Here is a 19988-nt window from a genome sequence, read left to right as displayed (position 1 = left end):
TTGAATAAAATCATGTAGCAGGGAACTAGCATGTTTTTGTAATTATTGCACAATATATTTTCATGTATCATTTTTTCTTGATATACAGAGGCTGAAACTGGCATGTTTATAACTCAGTTGTAATAGTGGAAATTAATGATAAATCATTTTATCTTTTACCCTTAACTTACCTCTTTATCTTTTGGGGGCTGGGATAGCCTGCTTAGTAGGGCGTTGGATTCGCGTCTCTTCAGTTGCGAGTCCGAACTCCGCCGGCTGAAGACTCTTCGTGTGTGTGGTGGCTCGCACAAGTATAAATCTGTCGTATTCACAAAGCAATACCACTGGGGTACTGGATCAGGGGTGATCGTTATCTGATTCAGGTCTAAATTACGATCTGTGGCTGAGTGAATGAAATGCATGAATGAAGTCCGGGTCGTAAAAACTGTTGTGAAGTGTGTGTAGCTAAGTCTTACTCTTGGCCCTAGATGGCGCTACTGAGGAAACAAGAGATGCACCATTGGCTTAAAATCACTGACTTCTAAAGTTAGTAGATTTGTCTATGACAAGTGCATTAGAAACAACAAGTGCATTAGAAACAACAACAATCTTTTGACCTGTCACCTTCCGATTATATCAATCAACTCTTCATTCCTAGAATTATGTTTTGTCTTGCATAATTTTTTGATGTCAAATGCATCAAAAATAGTCATTTTCAGTTCAATTTTTTCAATTAATTTAGTAGTCAACATCATCTATAGAATAAATAAATTGCTAGCGAAATAGATAAAATGTAATCTTAAACCAGCGATTAGCTATTGCAAAATATAATTTATTATCAAAAATTTGCTTTTTTTCCCAAGGGCATGCATTTAAATTTAATCAGGGGTATCCATGACTTTTTTATAAGTGTTTTAATATAGCATTATTTCTGGGCTCTTGTAATTGGTTAGTATTGATTTTCATCATGATTTATGTACACAAAACTTTTTCTTGTACATCTTTCAGAATGCAATTCGGGTATCAGAAATATTATCTTCGTGTATCAAATAAAAGGAAAGCATGAATTACTTGTATCTTTGTTTGTTATTTGATCAGGAAATTCTACTTTATTTTTTGACTTCAAGCATTGATGCATTCTTAATTAGGCAGAAGAGACAGCTGCCTAGAACCGCTAAGCTGAGTGGGGGCCTAGTTGAAATTGACTAAAATACTTTATTTGAAACTTATTAAAATAATTCTTTGGAACATTGAGTCTCTAATCTCTTTGACGTGGTTTTAAAAACTAAGATATAATTGAGTAGAGATTGCGGAAATTGGAAATTAAAGGAATCAAGTGTAGCAGCAAAACAACCTCTTTTATTTGTATATAACAGAGCTTACGTTAAATACCTTGAAAATAAAAGAATTTCAGACAAAGTATAAGTATTTCTTCCAAGAAATATCGAAGTGGTGATATTGGTTTCATTGGGAGAACATTTTGTATTTAGAATTGTGGAGTTCTAGTTTAGTTTTAGTTTACTTTTATTAATGTCCCTTTCTAAAGCAACACTGGAGCTATTTTGGGATGCACCTCGTAATTTTGAACAGCAATAAGATGATGAGGACGGCACCTCAGCTGACACCCCTCTCCAAACTCACACACCACACCAGCGGTCGGACGGCTTGTTCCGACGGATTTAACGTGCACCACACCCACTTACACGACGGTACTTTGGTGGAATCGGGTCTCGAACCTGAGACCTTACTTCCAGGGCACTGCAGCCCTACTGTGGAGGTATCCGATAGGTGGTAACGTTTGAGTTATATGAACATTAATTAAATCATTCCTATTTTTAAACTAAACACAAACTTTTTCTAAGGTAATAAATTATCGTTTAATTTTGATATTGCTAAATACCTTTGCCTCATTATTGCAAAGTAAACTTTCAAACAGAGCATATATTTCCTACGTATGGAATGCATTACACTTCATTGATTTTAAAACATTTAGCAAATGGATATTCATATATATAGAATTTTTAAAAAAAATCCCTATTTAAATAAATAACTGTTGAACTTAATCTCGAATTGACATTTAAGATCACTAATTCTTATTAGTGTTTATAAGCCGATTTTTATGCAAAGTTGACATTTCACTAATAAATTTGAATTAAAATATCTCAATTCACGGATCCACGATTGCTGTATGGTGGCGTAGTGATGGCAATAACATCAGAGCGCATGTTTCACAAATGCACATTCATTTTGAAACCAGGGGAGGAGTTCTTCATTTCAATCAATCATGTTATAGATAAGCATTCAAAGGCCTCTAATTTCAAAAGAGCATATCAAACAAATATTACCAAGTTTTTTTTTTTTTTTCGTCTATTTTTCTGTGAACGCAACTCCAAATCTCGATCCTAATGCAATTTGATAATTATTTTGTGCTGTTTCATAATCATTTTTAATCGGATTATGGATTTTATTCAGTATTAAAGCATTTTACGTTGGTTTAAATTGGAACTACCACCTAATATATAAGCTAAGTAATTTTATCTTATTAGAATAATCAAATTTGTTGAATAATGATAAACTATTTTTATAATTTTGAGGTATGGATATAATAATTGTATAACGAATATATAAAAGTATTGAATTAAAATTGATTAAAAGGTCATTATTATTAAATCGATGCGAAATGTTCTATTTTCTGTGACGTCGGAAAAGATCAAACAAACAAATTCACACTACTTAAGTTCCAAAATTCCATTTATGAGTCACTTCTATTAAAATGACTTATCAATAGAAAAATCGCATATTACCTTTCGTATTTTAATAAAGATAAAAATTATATCCACTAATCTGAACATTAAACAAGTGAATTTCTCAATATTTTTGTTGGAAAATCAAATTAGAATACTTGTTTTTAATTTTTATGTAATCTATTATGTTTCAAAATTTCAATCTAGGGAATTTGTTTCTAAAATGTTATAAGTAAAATTAGGCGGCAATAATTTTGAACAAACATCGCACAGATTTTGAAACATTTGTTTACATTCTTATTTTTGTGTCATACAAAAACAGATCTGTAATTGATTGAAATTTAGAATGCCATCTCCGGTTGGAAGATAATTATGCATTTGTGAAATATGATGCCCAGCATGACAGCATTGTTGTCCATTTTATATACTGAATTGCATTCTGGATACATTTTATATATTTGTCGTGATATTTTTATTCGCTCATTTTACATATTTATCATGAAAAATGTCATTAGCACGACAATTTATGAGCCCAAAGCCCCATAGATCTTCATCTGAGAAGTCTATATCCCCTTACTGTTGATATAGCATTGTTGTCACAACACCAACTTCCGCTAATAATTATCAGTTTAACACACAATAGAAAACTTCGTTTATTGAACAATCATAAACTCGTACGTTATCTATCTCAAAATAAAGTTTATGTTGTGTATTATCGGACTGCTAATGTCACTCACTTTATTTCAATCCCAGATTCTACGCAATAAAGTAGATATACCTAATAAAAGCAATAATACTAATGTTTTAACCAACAAATTAAATTTATACGTTTAATGTTTTTTTAATTAATTTACAAACATAAATATAACTGTATTGAAGATCAAAAAATTATCCTTTTAATGATGCTAATGTTTTAACCAACACATTACATTTTTATTTTTAATGTCTCTTTAGAAAAAATAATTTAACCTTATTTATCAGGAATTTAGCTCGCACGAAATAAAAATAAAATTTAACCTGCAAGAGAACGTTACGCGTTCCAGAGAAAAAAAAATGAGCTTTTATCAACAAGTTGCCAACACTTTGACAAAAGCTCAAATTAAAAAAATAATAATAATAAGTTAAATATTATTGAAAGTGAAATAAATATAGAATATAATTTCCTCCAAAAATTAAATGCAAAATATAACAATCAGTTTACTTATATATCTCGCTTAGAGCTCTTATTTAAATAAATAAATGGTTTACAATTTATATAATATTTGCTAAATTTTTTATTGTAAATTACACTTTAAAGGGTGTTCAAATATGCATAATATTTCTTTCTATACAGAAAAAAAGTTTAAAAAATAAAAATAAATAAAATGATTCAAAGGATATTTATAAATTTTATATAAGAGATTAAATAATATTAAAAATGAAAATTGGTTTATTAAATAGATAAAATTCTTATTATATATAAAATAATTGATAAATATTTTCCCTTAAAATGAAATATTGGGTAAAATAAAATGGTAAGATATAAGTAAACAATGCATGTTGTTAGTGAAGTTTTCATATAACACACATCTTATTCCATTAAATGCAACTCTCTGTTTATAGCAATCCCAGCTACTATCTGCGACTGCGAAATGCATGTTCCTGTCGTCTAACAACGAAGTCAGCGGGCAGTCGCTGAGGGATGCTCTGGCCTCTAACCGCTAATCATCATAAATCAATCAAGAATGTCTGTTTCAAGAAGGTTTCGAAAGGGGATGAAACTTTTGGGCCTTGAGATAATTCGAAAGAACTTATTTCGAAGTTGAGTGATGCGGATGTTGATGTGAAGAGTAAACTTCTTTCTAGAATTTCTAGGGAAACAAACAGTGATAAACTGAGTTTTCAACTTCCTTGAATGATATCTGAAAAGCAGTGAATAAATATAGGAAATGAGGAATGGAAATTCCTCGGAAACATATTGTTTAAAATATATGTAGACGCAAAATAATGGAAATTTTATTGCAGGATATCAATTTAACTGAGTCGTTTCTAAGAATATTTAAAAAAATATTTTTAAGTAATTCAATAATTATAAAGGAATGGAAACAAGGTGAAAGTTTTCTTCTTCTAATATAAAGGATTAATCGACACGTTTGATATAAATTCAATGTGAACTTTTTCAAACAGGAATAAAGAATCGAAACTTCAACATTTCATAGTAAACATTTCGTCGGTTTGCAACTGAACTATACAGAAACCAACCCTGTTTATTGTAAGGAATAGCTCTTATATTTTACTTTTTTGTGAAGAAAATAAATAGTAACTGTAACCTAAGAAGAAAATTTGCTACAGGCCTTCAGAGGTTCATTTTGTAAAAAAAAGTAAGGAATTAAATAAATTTAAGCTGACTTCGTTAAATTCTAATGTCAGTTGTAAAGTGCATGGGATTTTTTAAAGAATTTATGGGTTGATATTTAATCATATAATCATCAGCTTTGCATGAATTATAGCTTGAAACTGACAAGATAAGTAATTAATTATCATCCATTAGTTGAAAAAGAATTATATCGAAGATAATCTTGGAGATTATATGTTTATAACTTCGATTTAATAGTACATTTTACATAAACTGATTAAATTTTAATATTGTAGTCCACGAATGAAAATTCTAACCATATTATTTTAACCGCATTGTGATATTTTGAAAATCTGTTAAAATGAAATGAATGATTTTCTTGGTTAATTTAAGAAGATTCTAAAATATTGTTTTATTATTTAATAATCATTAAATGTTAATGGATGAGTTTATGGATATTTTAATTAATTTTATATGTAATTAAAAACTAAAATTGAACTTTCACTCATTCCCTTAGGTTGTTTGTTTTATGAAACGATTAAGATTGCAATTAGTTTAAAGCTATACTGTTCATAAAATTCGGCAAACATGACATATTTTATATTAAATTATAATTTTATACTGATATACAGAAAAGGCATCAAAGTGAACGGAATTAGACTGAAAAGATTTGTGAAAAAGATTTCTTCAAAAATTACAGTATTGGGGAACAGACATAAAGTAGCTGAACCGATTTATAGAGAAAATTATGATTCCAGAAATGTGTTTGGGAACATATTTGATTAATATCAGTTCCGATGTACTCTAGAACATAAACATGTCACTAGTAAACTGTCCGCTGTTTCAATATGTCGTAAACAGCAGACCACATTCCAAAAATATGAAATGTATAAAAAATAGTTATTTCTAAAACAGAATATCGTATATGCTATGCAACATATGTTATACATATGTTGTTAAGGTAAGTTATTTTACATACAAAAATTCACAAAAAAATGATACTGGATGTATGCTTTTCGAAAAAAATCATTTTCAAGGAACACATAAGCAGACAAAACATTCCAAAACAAGGGAAACATATGCATTTTTAAAACACCTAATAATAACAGTATTTTCAGTAAAAAATACCTAAACATTTTGCAATTCAAATTAATTTCAAATGAGAAACTTACAAAATATCCCAAAACTTTCGAATTCAATCCCAAACGGTAAACAGAAAAAGCACTTTTATAATATGCAAAACAAAGTGATTTTTCTGAAATTAAAAATTTAAAATTTAAAATTTTCTGTAATTAAAAACAAAAATCATCTGAATTTAAGCTAATTTCTTTATTTATTATATCATAGAATTAATTTTTAAATTCATTTACTGATATCCCAGCTTAAGTTATTTTTTTCTGTTTTAAAGCTATAAAAAGTATTGTTACTATATTATTTTATGAAATTTATTATCATATTAAAGTTTGCGTCCATTAACAATTCATTGAAATGGAAATTAAAAACAGGAAGATACAAGAGAATTCCAAAAGAGCTTCAGGATTTTCACTTTCCAGATAAACATTTATCGACGCTTGACGGCAGAATAATTAATCTTAGGGGACAATTAAGAATGAATGCAAAGCAGGGGCTTGCATTTTTCTCACTGAAAACGAGTATCTGAGTTGCAGATGTTCATCTAATATAACCTTAATTGTGTCACTAATTTTTCTTTTGCAAGAGGGATTTTTTTAAAGAAAACTAATAAAATTCACTAAAGAATTTTGATTATCTAGGATAAAAACTGATACTGTAGCGTTAGCGAAATACTACTTTTAATCTTTTGATGGATTTGTGATAAATAATTAAATGTTAGGCTCTGAAATATAAGGTAGCTATTGAGATATTTTTTTAGTCTGCAATCAGTTTCTTTCAATAGTTATAATATTTTTCATAAACATTTTAATTTTTGATGAATATGCTAATTTTTAATTTTTGTTTCTGAAAGAATTAACAACTATTATACAAAAAATAATTTTAGTTGTAATTATTATTTTTTATAAATAATATTTCAGGCAAAATAATTAGCATAAATATACGCCAAGTGGAGCATTACTTATGTAGAAATGTATATAAACAGAGCTCGACAGCAAATCAATTTGATGATTTGAGGGATGAATCAAGGAAAACATACTGGCGATGTTCCTCATATCCAGACATGGCAGTTCATAATAGTAGTTAAGTAACAGTGAAACTACTTAGCAAGTGAAAGTCTTCAGAAAAATTTGGCCTATTAATTGTGCGTGGAATAAGAATTACTTAGTACTATGGAGGTAATAGTAATTACCCATCGGTTTATAGAAGATTATAGAAAAATACATTTTTCTTGAATCAATTTGGCCGACCCTGGTCGTCCTTTTGCCCAGATTTTAAGCACTTCAAAAAGTCATATTTTATGGACGAAACACTTTTATACACACTATGTTTTTTTTCACAATATGTTGCTTAAAATGTTTGAGAATGAAACAGGATATATTATTATCATTAAAATTTATTCATTTTAGAAAAATTGAAGTTTTGTGAAACTAAATGAAATTAAAATTTTTATGAATAAATTTTACTGCATATCCGAAAGACGATTGTATGGCAATTGCACTGAAGAAATTCCGAACATTAAAGGGTTTTCTGTTCAGATGACTGCATTTTTCTTAAGATGGTTGATACATTCAAGCAAACAAGTTCATTTGATGTGAACTGTGGCAGAGGAAGAAAAGCAATGTCTTCGACATCATTGGAAAGCATAGCTACAACATAACAGGAAGCGTCAAAAATTGCTTTAAGGACATTCTGAGAGGGATGTTTTCCCAAATTTTAAACATTCCTTTCAGCACCGTTCGTAAATTTAGATGATGCATGGTTCATTGCTATATAATGCTGGTAAAAACAATTTTAATAAATAGATTATTTATGCTGTACGGAGTTATTCAACAATTTATTTAAATATCACCCATATATTTCTTACTAAATATCTTTCCGAACAGTTGATTTTACCCATTGTAAAAATATTTCATAATTTTAATTATTACTCTGCAAAGAAATAATCAAGCCGATATCCTTAGTGAATTCAAAATTTTATCAATTTCCAAATATATTTATAAGATTCTTTCCAATCATATAATTTAATAATGGTATTTTCATATTCGAAATATGTTCTACTCTTTGACAAACTTTCTGGCTAAAATTTTGTTTCTTTATAAAAATAAGTTAACTTTCTTGCAGCAAAATAATAAATGTTGTTAAAAACTGAATTAGCACAGTCTAGACCTTTTACTCTATGTAAATTAGCTGGCGGTATGAAACAATCCCTTCCGCTCGTCTGCGGCCACGAAATGCGTGTTCCCTGTCGTCTGCAGTTTGATTCAGCGACCCTGCGTCTGTGATGGATGGGTCGGTATTTAACCGCTCATCATCATAAATCAGCCCGAGTGTCTGCTCGGGGAAAAGCTCAAAGTGGCCGAAATTTTTGAACGCACGAAATAGTTCCAAAGAGCTTATTTTGAGATTGAGTGATGCACTCGAAGCTAGTTTAAAGAGTAAAAACTCGTCTGGTATTTCTCAAGCAAAAATAATAATGCCAACTCGTGCATTATTATTATGACATGCATTTCACACTTCCAACACAAATATTTATTAGCATTTCTGAAGCTTGAAATGAAAAATGAAAGATCCTACATATCTTCATAAGATTTTAAAGCAAACCAAATTGGCCGCCTTTAGCGACCAGCTCATTCGCCCAGATGATTAACTTTTGGCAGTTAAATTATCAATATGGAACTCATTTTCTTCTAATTTTGTCATGCCGAAAGATTGAAAAATTTTAATTTTGTTTGAATAGTCTACTTAAATTACTGCACATGCAAATTGACAAGCACGCATTTTATGGAATAAAAGTAGAATTAAAGAGTAAAAACTCGTCTGGTAATTCTCAGATAAAAAATAAAAATTCCAACTGAAGATATCATGTTTTTCACACTTCTGAAACATATATTTATGGCATTTATGAGGTGTTAAATGCAAAATGAAAGATTTTATATATCTTGATAAGATTTTTAAAAAACTGCCGCCTTTAGTAACCAGCTTGTTCACGCTGCTTATTACCCTTTCGGTAGTTAAATTAGCAATATTTAAATCATTTTTTAAAAACTTCTTGCCGAAAGATTGTAAAACTTAAATTTATTTTCATCAGTCTACTTAAGTTTTCGATAACTAAAGTAGAATTATAAAATTACATACGGGTTGAAAAGTGGGATAAAAGCAGTAGTGAAAAATCTCAATTTGGAATTGTGGTCGAAATATATATATATATATATATATATATATATATATATATATATATATATATATATATATATATATATATATATATATATATATATATATATATATATATATATATATATATATATATATATATATATATATATATATATATATATATATATTATACTGGCAAACGCACGTGAATGAATATTTTTGGAGAATTTGAATTTCCTCAAAATTTTAAAAATATCGTTAGAGTTTTGTCTATTAAGTTAATTAAAAATTTAAAATAAAGAAAAAAAAATGCACGTAAATGAAATGGATATCATTAAGAAATTTTTTTTATTTTTGAGATTTAAGATGATATAAAAACCATTTGAAAGGTATGGCCATCAATTTCCATAGATAAGTCGTAGCGATTAGCCCTTTGGTGATAGTTAAGCTTTTTTTTTTATTACATCTGCTTTCTTCTGAATTAATAAAATTTTGGAAGATATGCCAGACCGTCTCCAGAGGATTTCTAACAATATTTTCGAGCCTCAATAATTTGAGAAGTATTAAATTAGGTTCAGCTGTAAAACGTTAATTGAATTAGAATGAGAGTTGGCTAGAGATTTTTTCTCTTTTACATGATATTGTTGCATTTTGGTAATACGAAAAAATAACTATTTATATACTTTATATAGATAAAGATTATATATAGATAGCATTTATATAGATAGAGATTATTCATGTTGGATTTTGTTTTCTAATTAACGCCACGTTTTTTCTCACAGTATCGAAAATTTATTAGTATAATGAAGCTGATACATGTTGGAAATATGTAACGGAAAGATAATTTTGGAAAATCCTATTTATGATGAATAGGTCAAAGGTTTCACATCTTCGGATAGCTGCGAAATAGCGAAATATTATATTCCGCTTACTAATAAAATTACTGAAGACGAATTCATGGTTTTTGAAAATATCATAAAATTGGTTTAATAAATTCTGTGAACGATATAGATATTTTATATCGTTAGAAAGTCTGTGTGCTTAAAGAAAATAGCTGAAAATTATTATAAAACCTATTAATTAAAATTACTATTGCTTAAAAATAATTTCTAAGAGATTTATTATAATGAGAAAAAATTTACTAATGCAAATGCTAAATTTACAAATACAAATCGAGATTACTAAAATGCTAGTTTCTTTGAATTTCAAAGTAATATAAGAATAGATTTGTACAGTAATTTGATAAATTGTTATTGGAAAAAACATTACTCATAAATGATTCAAATAAAAATTTTAAAAAATAATTTTGAAAATTCTGTAGTGAAACCTATTATGCAAAATTTTATTGCATTAATTGATTATCTTCCGTTTCAACTATCTATAGTAAACTTCTTGCTTTTCGTACAAACATCATGATATTTTTTTCCAATCTATCAAGAGCTTCTTCTTTTTTCAGTTGAAAATTATTTTTTCTCTGTAACCAGTGTTGATGAAAATGGTCTTAAATTATTTAAGTATAAATCAGAGGCATTCAATTGAATGTGTATTGATGCATCTACTGAAAATTTCTTGCTTATATTAGCAGATAGAATATTTTAATGTTTAGTGATTGGTATTTAATAATGAATCTTAATCTTTGGCTGTTATATGTTAAAAGTTAAACATTCTGTGTGTTTTAACATTAACATGACACTTTCGCTCTTGAATAGTTTGGACATATTAAAAGTTTATTTCTTACTCATGCAAATGAACTGATAAATGAACTTACCACCGAACTAATCAATCTTTGAATGAAGTAATACAGATTGGCATAAATTCTCACAATTTTTTCAATAAGATGAAATCTTGAATATTTTAGTTTCTTTTATCACAGAAAGTGATGTGTCTTGGTTTGTTAGTTATTAAGTAATCAAATTACTTAATAAATGAAACTAAATTTATCTAATAATCTAAATAAATTACTTTTTTAAGTAATGTCAAACCAAAAAAATATTTTAATATATTATTTCTAGAAAATGGCTTTCTAATGGGTTAAAGATAAAAAGGATTTATTACAGTAGTTCACAATTTTCGATCTAAGAAAATCTGATGTCTCTTTAGAAAACTTCATCAATAACAAAATGGATGAATTAAGGTGCTTTAATTTACTTAAATTTTAAAGATTTATTTTGAGAAATGAAATAAATAATAAATCTTTATGGCAGCAAGTTATCGACCTTCACTAAAATTCATTGTTTGAGCAGTTTTCATTATTTTATTCATTTTCTTAAGTAATTCCTTAAAAACATCAAAATAATTATAATCCAATAAATATTTATTTTTATAGTGCAGCAAAACTACCTAAAACCGAAGGAGGAAAGATACATTAAAAATGCCTTTATTCATTTGCTTTTTTTTTTTTTTTTTTTTTTTTGAGGAAATAATTGATTAAGGCATTAAGGAATGATTTCAGAAAATTTTCATTTTAAATAAAATATTTCAAATTAATATGCTACCTAGAATATACCTAAATGCTGAGACAAAAAAAGATTATTTGGTATTTTTATATATTTCATCGTTTGGATTATTGAAATTATAAGACAAAAAAATATTAGGAATTTATTTTTATAATCCGTTATTATTTACTTTTTATATATATATATAAAGATGTATATTCTGCAAGTGAGTATTTAATTGCGAATTTTAATGGATCATGAAGCAATTTCATTAGATTGTAAAGATTTAAAAAAACTGTTACAAAAATAAATATAAAATTAAATACTGAGTTAACACAAAAAGTTAATTAGTTATTTTACATTAGAATATTCTATAAAGGACTTTTTTATATAATCATCTGTACTCAGTCATAACTGGATGATTTCAGAATAAGGAAATTGTAGTATTTAAAATTCATTTGACTAATAGATACATTTATTATTTTTCTAATCAGTGATAATTGTAACTATAGTGATATCAGTATAAATTATAATCTTGATTCCGACGATACATTGATCACATGATTAATATTTTCAGTATTTTTTTATTCGTTGCAGCGCTATTTCAGGTGAGATATTTTAGAGATTTATCTAATAGAAGGTTTCGTACATTAGAAGAAATTTATATAAAGTGATTAATACTGTGATGTTAAAGCAAGTAGGGTTATGTTACGGTTTTTATATAAACTGACAGAAAGAGCAGTAAATCAGTATTCGAAGCAGATATTATTAACGGAACCGATGTCTTTCATCTAATGAAAACTGTGACCGAATTGTAAAAATGACATTTATTGCAATTTTTCTAAGACGTAGAGAATTAAGGACATGCATGTAAATGGAACTGTTATGAGCATCAAAATTATACTTTGTGAACTGTTATGAGCATCAAAATTATACTTTGTGAACTGTTATGAGCATCAAAATTATACTTTGTGAACTGTTATGAGCATCAAAATTATACTTTGTCATTAATTTAAAAATCATTGCACAATTAGGACACAGCCTTATGTGATGTACGCTGTTATAGATGTTAATTTCACGCCGGTGGGCACCTCAGATATGGGGTTCATAAGTTTCCAGTATGGTGATTGGTTCAAGTCACCCCCTTGGTACACAAATGGTGCAGGTTCAGTTACATTCTACCGATGACAGGACGCATCTTCTTCGGAGAAGTTGTACCGTAAATAATATTTTTTTCTGCATCCTTATAATGAATTTGAATGAATAAAATGAGATTGAAGGCTTCTATTTGTACTCTGCATTATGTGATATTCTTTACATACACAATATTAAGAAAACTGTTTGAAAAATATTTATTTCCAAATGTAAATTTCCTAAAATTCGTTACAAGCTATTAAAAAGTGCTCTTAACGAATGAAGAATTCCCAAGATCTTTTTGAAAGTAATCTAAGTAACAGCATAAAAAAAAAGAAATGACTTATGACTGCAGGACTTATGATTTTTCTTCTAAAATAAAATAGTTCCATATGGAAATAATATATTTGAAAAGAAGGCCCTGCATATGAAAATTGATAAATTTACTTAAAAAATATATTAAAGGAAATGAAAGTGTGTGCATTATAAAATCTAAAGTGAATCATTTAAATTAAACCATTTTTTTCCTAATAAAAGATTTAGCTACTCTTCATTCTCAGATCCTGACAACCTAAGCATTTTTGCACATGCGTCAGGAGGCGATTATTTCATGGAAGCAAAGGGGTAATAAGAAAGATAAAAGGAAGAAATCTTTACATTTAGCATTAAGAACTCAGATCACCACGCAATTAAAAAGCGTAATAACGGCCATTTTTCTGCTTATCGCCCCTTAGCGAAGTGCAAGAGTCGAAAAATACTATTTTCAGGATCCTAGTAGTTTAGAAATTATTTGCACAGATAGCATTATTGGCATGACATATTTTATAATTACTGCCTTATTATTAGCTTGAGTAGCAATTAATAGATTCCGTAACCGAAGGCTGATTTATACTGTAAAAGATATCTAAACCTTTACGAGACTTGACGAAAATGTTTTATAAGATTTCCTCGATGATTTTGCACTTGTTATTTTTATGAATTATAAGGTAATGAATAATACAATAAGGAATAATACAATATAAATTATCTGTGTTATGTAAATTTCAGTTGTACAAAACTTTTATTGGAAATCAGCAAACAGCTGCAGGCTGGCTCGTGTGCTTGGAAATCTTTTATGATAAAAAAGAATAAATGCCAGCACTAAGCTGTCCTTAATACTAAATTTATATCTGCCATTTGAGAAATAACGTAAAATTTGGAAAATTCAATATTTTTCCTTCGTTCATTGCAATACTGAAGCCAGGAAGACCTACATATATCTCATATAACACACATAGCGCCCTATATCACGTCTCAATTTCTTAAAACTGACCAAAAAAAGACAGTGAAAATTCTTTCGGATCATTAGTGTATATTATTAAATAGATAAATTAATAATTAATTAAATGGAATAATTTAATTACTATTATCTACAAATTGTATCATTAAAAGCTTATGAAAATAGTCAGCAAATAGACTCAAAAGACTCACTCATAGTCAGCAGAAAAAAAGAGGATTTTTTGAAATTATGCTTATACTCATTTTCAAAGAAACGTTGAGTACTACAGAATTGATAGTTATGATTAGAAGGGTTTGAAGAAAAATGCTCCTGCAAAATCCTGCACCACATCAACGATAGAAGGTTTGACGGAGGACCGGTGGTTATTACGTGATAAAACCCATTCTTAAGACGGTTCTTTTGTGAAATCACAATATGAGCTTGAAACTCGTTAGCTCATAAATTGAAATCTTACAAGTAGACCATACTCGTTAAAGAAACAGAACGTTAGGTTTTTATGATTGACATCTATATTATTGTTATTTTCCTGATTTTCTTTCAGCTGATAATTACATCATATAATATAAAAAGAAAACACTATTAAAGAAACAATGTTTATCAAAAACATTTCATTAAGTCGAGAAAAAAAGGGCAAGCATTTTTTTCAGCAATATTCTCTTATTTCTTTACTTGAGTAGCATATAAAAATGCAAAGATATAATAAAAAAAGAACAAGTTATAAAATCTTGGTATAATTAACTTTATTTGCAAAATTTCTCAATATAACAAACAACAGTTTACAAAAAATGTCCGGTAGAAGTAATTAAATTACTGTTTAATTTTTATGTGCATTATTTAATTATTATCAAAGAGGAAATTTTTCAAAATATAATATCTGTACCACAAAATTCTGCTGCATTTTTGTTACCGGCTGCATTTTGAATAATCTACATCGAAGATGAAGGGTATTCAAATAAAATTACTTGAAACACTGAGATTAAATAAAGTTTACAAAAATATTTTTTTTTCTTCTAAATTTAAGCACGCTCTAATTTATTCCTTCAGTCTCTATTATAGATGTAGGTTATGATTAAAAGTTGAAACTTAATTAAGGTTCATAAATTTCTAACTGATGCATAAATATTTTAGCGGACTTGGTTGTAACTTTTTTTAAAGATGAGCTGAGCTTTCTTTGGAATAAAAGTAAACAATAATTGTAGGGCGACAATCTATGAGCTGAATAAATACTTGGATTACACAAACATTTATTCCCTTAACAACTACGGTTAGATATATACATCGCAATATAAAGTTTCGTCAAAAAAGATAACCTAATGTAAGAACCTATTTTCCTATATGTTAAGGGTAAAAAATAGTTACAAGAATTATTTTATAATGCTCTCACTGCGAAAAAGAGTCACTATAAAATGGATCTTTTTTTTATTTATTTATGAAGATATAGTTTCATGTTTCCAACCATAAAGATTGCAGATTGAACAAAATATTATTGAAATAGCAGAATTAGTAAATAAAAACTCCTTTATCAACTTCACAATAAATAGTGTAGAATGGTCAAATGATACATTCATTGCAATGCTTAAAAACTTGTTCAAAATGAATATATTCGCTGCCATTGTAAAAAATGGGAAAGCAAAATGTTTCTTTCGCATTTATTTATGAAGATATAGTTTCATGCTTCCAACTATAAAGATTGCAGATTGAACAAAATGTTATTGAAATAGCAGAATTAGTAAATAAAAACTCCTTTATCAACTTCACAATAAATAGTATAGAATGGTCAAATGATACATTCATTGCGGTGCTTAAAAACTTGTTCAAAATGAATATATTCGCTGCCATTGTAAAAAATGGGAAAGCAAAATGTTTCTTTTGCATTTATTTATGAAGATATAGTTTCATGCTTCCAACCATAAAGATTGCAGATTGAACAAAATATTATTGAAATAGCAGAATTAGTAAATAAAAACTCCTTTATCAACTTCATAATAAATAGTATAGAATGGTCAAATGATACATTCATTGCAGTGCTTAAAAACTTGTTCAAAATGAATATATTCGCTGCCATTGTAAAAAATGGGAAAGCAAAATGTTTCTTTTGCATTTATTTATGAAGATATAGTTTCATGCTTCCAACTATAAAGATTGCAAATTGAACAAAATATTATTGAAATAGCAGAATTAGTAAATAAAAACTCGGTTATCAACTTCACAATAAATAGTATACAATGGTCAAATGATACATTCATTACAGTGCATAAAAACCTGTTCAAAATGAATATATTCGCTGCCATTGTAAAAAATTTCAAAGCAAAATGTTTCTTTCGCATTTATTTATGAAGATATAGTTTCATGCTTCTAATTCTAAAATTTCCCGATTGAACGAAAATTTACTGAAACAGTAGAATCAGTAAATAAAAACTCACTTATTAACTTCACAATAAATAGTATGAAATGGTCAGATAATACATTGATTGTATTGCTTAAAAATGTGTACAGCATGATTATATTCGCGATCTATACAAAGTTGTATATTTTATACATGCGAATATGCAATCGAGTTCCTCCCTTGTGATTTAAAGACAAGCTTTTTGAAGTTTGAAACTCTTGAAATTCGGCAAAAGTCTAAGGAGTGTGTACTCTCAAATTATTTTCCTTTAGTTCAGACATAATGCGAAACAAAACAAGTTGAATATACGGGCAACCATGCAGGAAGTTGCTGTGCAAAGCGGAACCAACCAGAGAAATTTTAAAAATGCCACGTCACATGTTTATAGAAATTTTCCAAAAATGCAGAATCTCTTTTACGAAAAATGGATTTTTATCCAAAGTAATGGTTTTAATGATTGATGTTTCTCTCTAGATTAAAATTATACTCGTCTGTCTGCATTTCTGTGGAAATAAGTATGATTTTTATCTAAGGTTGGGACCAATTGAAAATTCTAGATGTCGATCATATAGTTGTACAACTTTTCTAAAAGGCAATGGATTCTATGAATTCTGTATGGATCTAAGATATTATGCCGGAATAATCTCTTAACCATCGGTTTTGGAAAATTGAGTTTTCGAATAATTGTTCGTAAAACAACAGACGTCTCTAAGTAACAAAAATATACGTAACAGTAACAATATATGTCTCAAGTATCACTAAATAACAATATCTCAAGTATCACTAAGTAACAATATATATCTCAAAGAAATTATTTTTTCTTAGTTCAATCCTAATGTCAATCAAAACTAGTTGAATATAATGGCAACCATTGAGGAAGCTGCTGTGCAAAGCAGAACCAACCAAAATGTTTTAAAAATGCCATGGTACGTAATTATAGAAATTTTACAATGATAATGAATCTCTTTTAAGAAAGAATGGAATTTTACGGTTCTAAATATCATATTTCTGATGATTATTATTTCTCTCTCGATTAAAGTATACTTGTCTGTCCAAAATGCATTTTCCTGAAAAGAAGATTGATTTTATCTAAGATAGGGACCAAATGAAAATTTTATGTGACGATAATATAATTTTCCAACTTTTGTAACAAGCAATGGATTCTACGAATTATGCATGGATCTCAGTTATGCTGAAATAATGTCTTAACTGCCGGTTTTGGAATGTTGAGTTTTGGACAGACTGTTCATAAACTGGCATGAGGTAATCTTGAAAACTAAGGCAATATATGAATTTCTGCATCGTTTGTAGAACGCCTCATTCTTTTTGTTCGTCTCAAGGAAATATCGATCATATAGTCTGTAATAGCTAAACAGTTATGTGGAATCATTTTACTGTAGGATGAATGGGAATTCGGAAAACGATGTTTGTAATATTTTAAACCGATACCGGCGTACCAATTACATACAACATACATAGCCAGTGTATCTTATAATCTAGATATGTTGATGGATATGTCATTCTTTTAGAAAAAACACATGTGAGGGCAAATATTATTTTATTACTCGACATTTCAGTAAATCTCTGAGACAGCTTAAATAATAAATTATTAAAATTTCTGTAAGCATTTTTATCAAGGCGAAATTGGAATTGACGACTAATGAACCAAATTATGCATGACTACCAAATTTTGTGGAAGTCACGATGATTGATGTAGCACGAGATAAATATTTACATACGAGTTTTTCTGTGTAGAATAAATTTGAGTTTCTGAAAAATATGTTTAACCAAATTTCTAATTAGTGTCCCTAAATTTCTGTCTAAATTACCTCTGCAAAATGCTCTGATAGGAATGTGTAAATTCAGCAATATGGATATATTCTATCCTTAAAAAATATTATTCGACGTTGCTGATTGGTTTGAGATACTTTAAAAATATGTTCGTCTGCATTTCCAGTCAAAAAAGTATCATCAATTTTCTTTTCTTTTTGGATAGTCGAGTTCTCTTGGTGTTTTTTGTTGTTGTTGTTGTTGTTTTTTACATTAAATATTTTACAGTTTAGACTAAAAATAACTTTTTGAGTAAAATGAAATCGAAAAATATACGTTGCCGAATTAAATTTTGGACTGAAAATTAAAAAAAATATATTTGAATAAAATGATTTAAAAATAAGACTAAATAATTCAGTTTAATTCTAACAATTACATAATCAAGTTTTCTTTGAAACATTGATAAGGTTTCCTCATATCAAACAAATGAATGACATCTATAGTTAATCATTTATTGAATAATAATTTCAATTTGAATTGATATCTTAATTTAAGTTGCCCATTAAAATAATTTAAATAGATATATTCAAAGTTTTCTGCGATGAGTCTCAAATGCAGAGTTGTGAAGATTTTATGGCTTAAAATGTATTGTCACGTATACTTTACTAAACCTGACTAATAGGTACAATTTAAATATCATAAATTTTCTAATTACATTTTATAGTAATTTAATTCTTTGTGATTTAGAGCAGTTGAAATCATTTATTTATATATGTTATGGTATGTGTAGTTAATCCGTTGATTATGTATAATCATATGTTTAGTAGTTATTATGAATATTCAACGGTAATTATCCATAATCGCCCATTTATTATATTTACCGTAACATGTATACTATTTAAAAAAATAGATTTTGAAATATGATTAGAATAGATATTTTGAATATAAAATTATCTTAATAGTCAAAAATAACGAAACGCATGAATCACATTAAAACGTCATTTTTTTAGAAATTAAACTTTCATAAATTTTTCCTGGATCAGAGGTGATCGTTCTCTCATTTAGGTCTAAATTACGGTCTGTGGTTGAGTGAATGACATGTAAGAATAAAGCCTGCCCCGTGGAAGGGCTGTGACGCATGAGCAGCTAAGGCATACTCTTGGCCCTAGATGGTGGTCCTGAAACAAGAGAAACTAAAACTTTAAAAAAAATCACTAGTTTCGTCAGCTGGCTTGTAGATGAGAAATCCCATAAGCAACCCATGATCTACTGGGATATTAGAATTATATTATTAAATGAATTTAACAATTTTCAACGTTTAAGGCCACAATACCTACTTTGGTGCAGCTATCTTTCTATGTCCAATTGCATAAGTACATATGAGAATCTTTCCATGCACAAGCAAAAAATATATCAGTCGGTAGCTTTTTCGGTAGCTTTTAGTGTGGCATTTTGTTCTATATGTTATCAGTTTCCTTGTCTTTAATTGTTTGCAGCAATTTTTATATTGCTACTTGGTTGGTCTCGCTTTTTTTGGTCTCTTTTCTTCAGATATCAATTTGAACTCAAAGAAATTTATATATATATATATATATATATATATATACTGAAAGAAATTTATATATATATATATATA

Source organism: Argiope bruennichi, chromosome 2, assembly GCF_947563725.1.
Source record: "Argiope bruennichi chromosome 2, qqArgBrue1.1, whole genome shotgun sequence".
In the NCBI taxonomy this organism is placed as follows: Eukaryota; Metazoa; Arthropoda; class Arachnida; order Araneae; family Araneidae; genus Argiope; species Argiope bruennichi.
Note: the sequence above shows the minus strand (reverse complement) of the source record.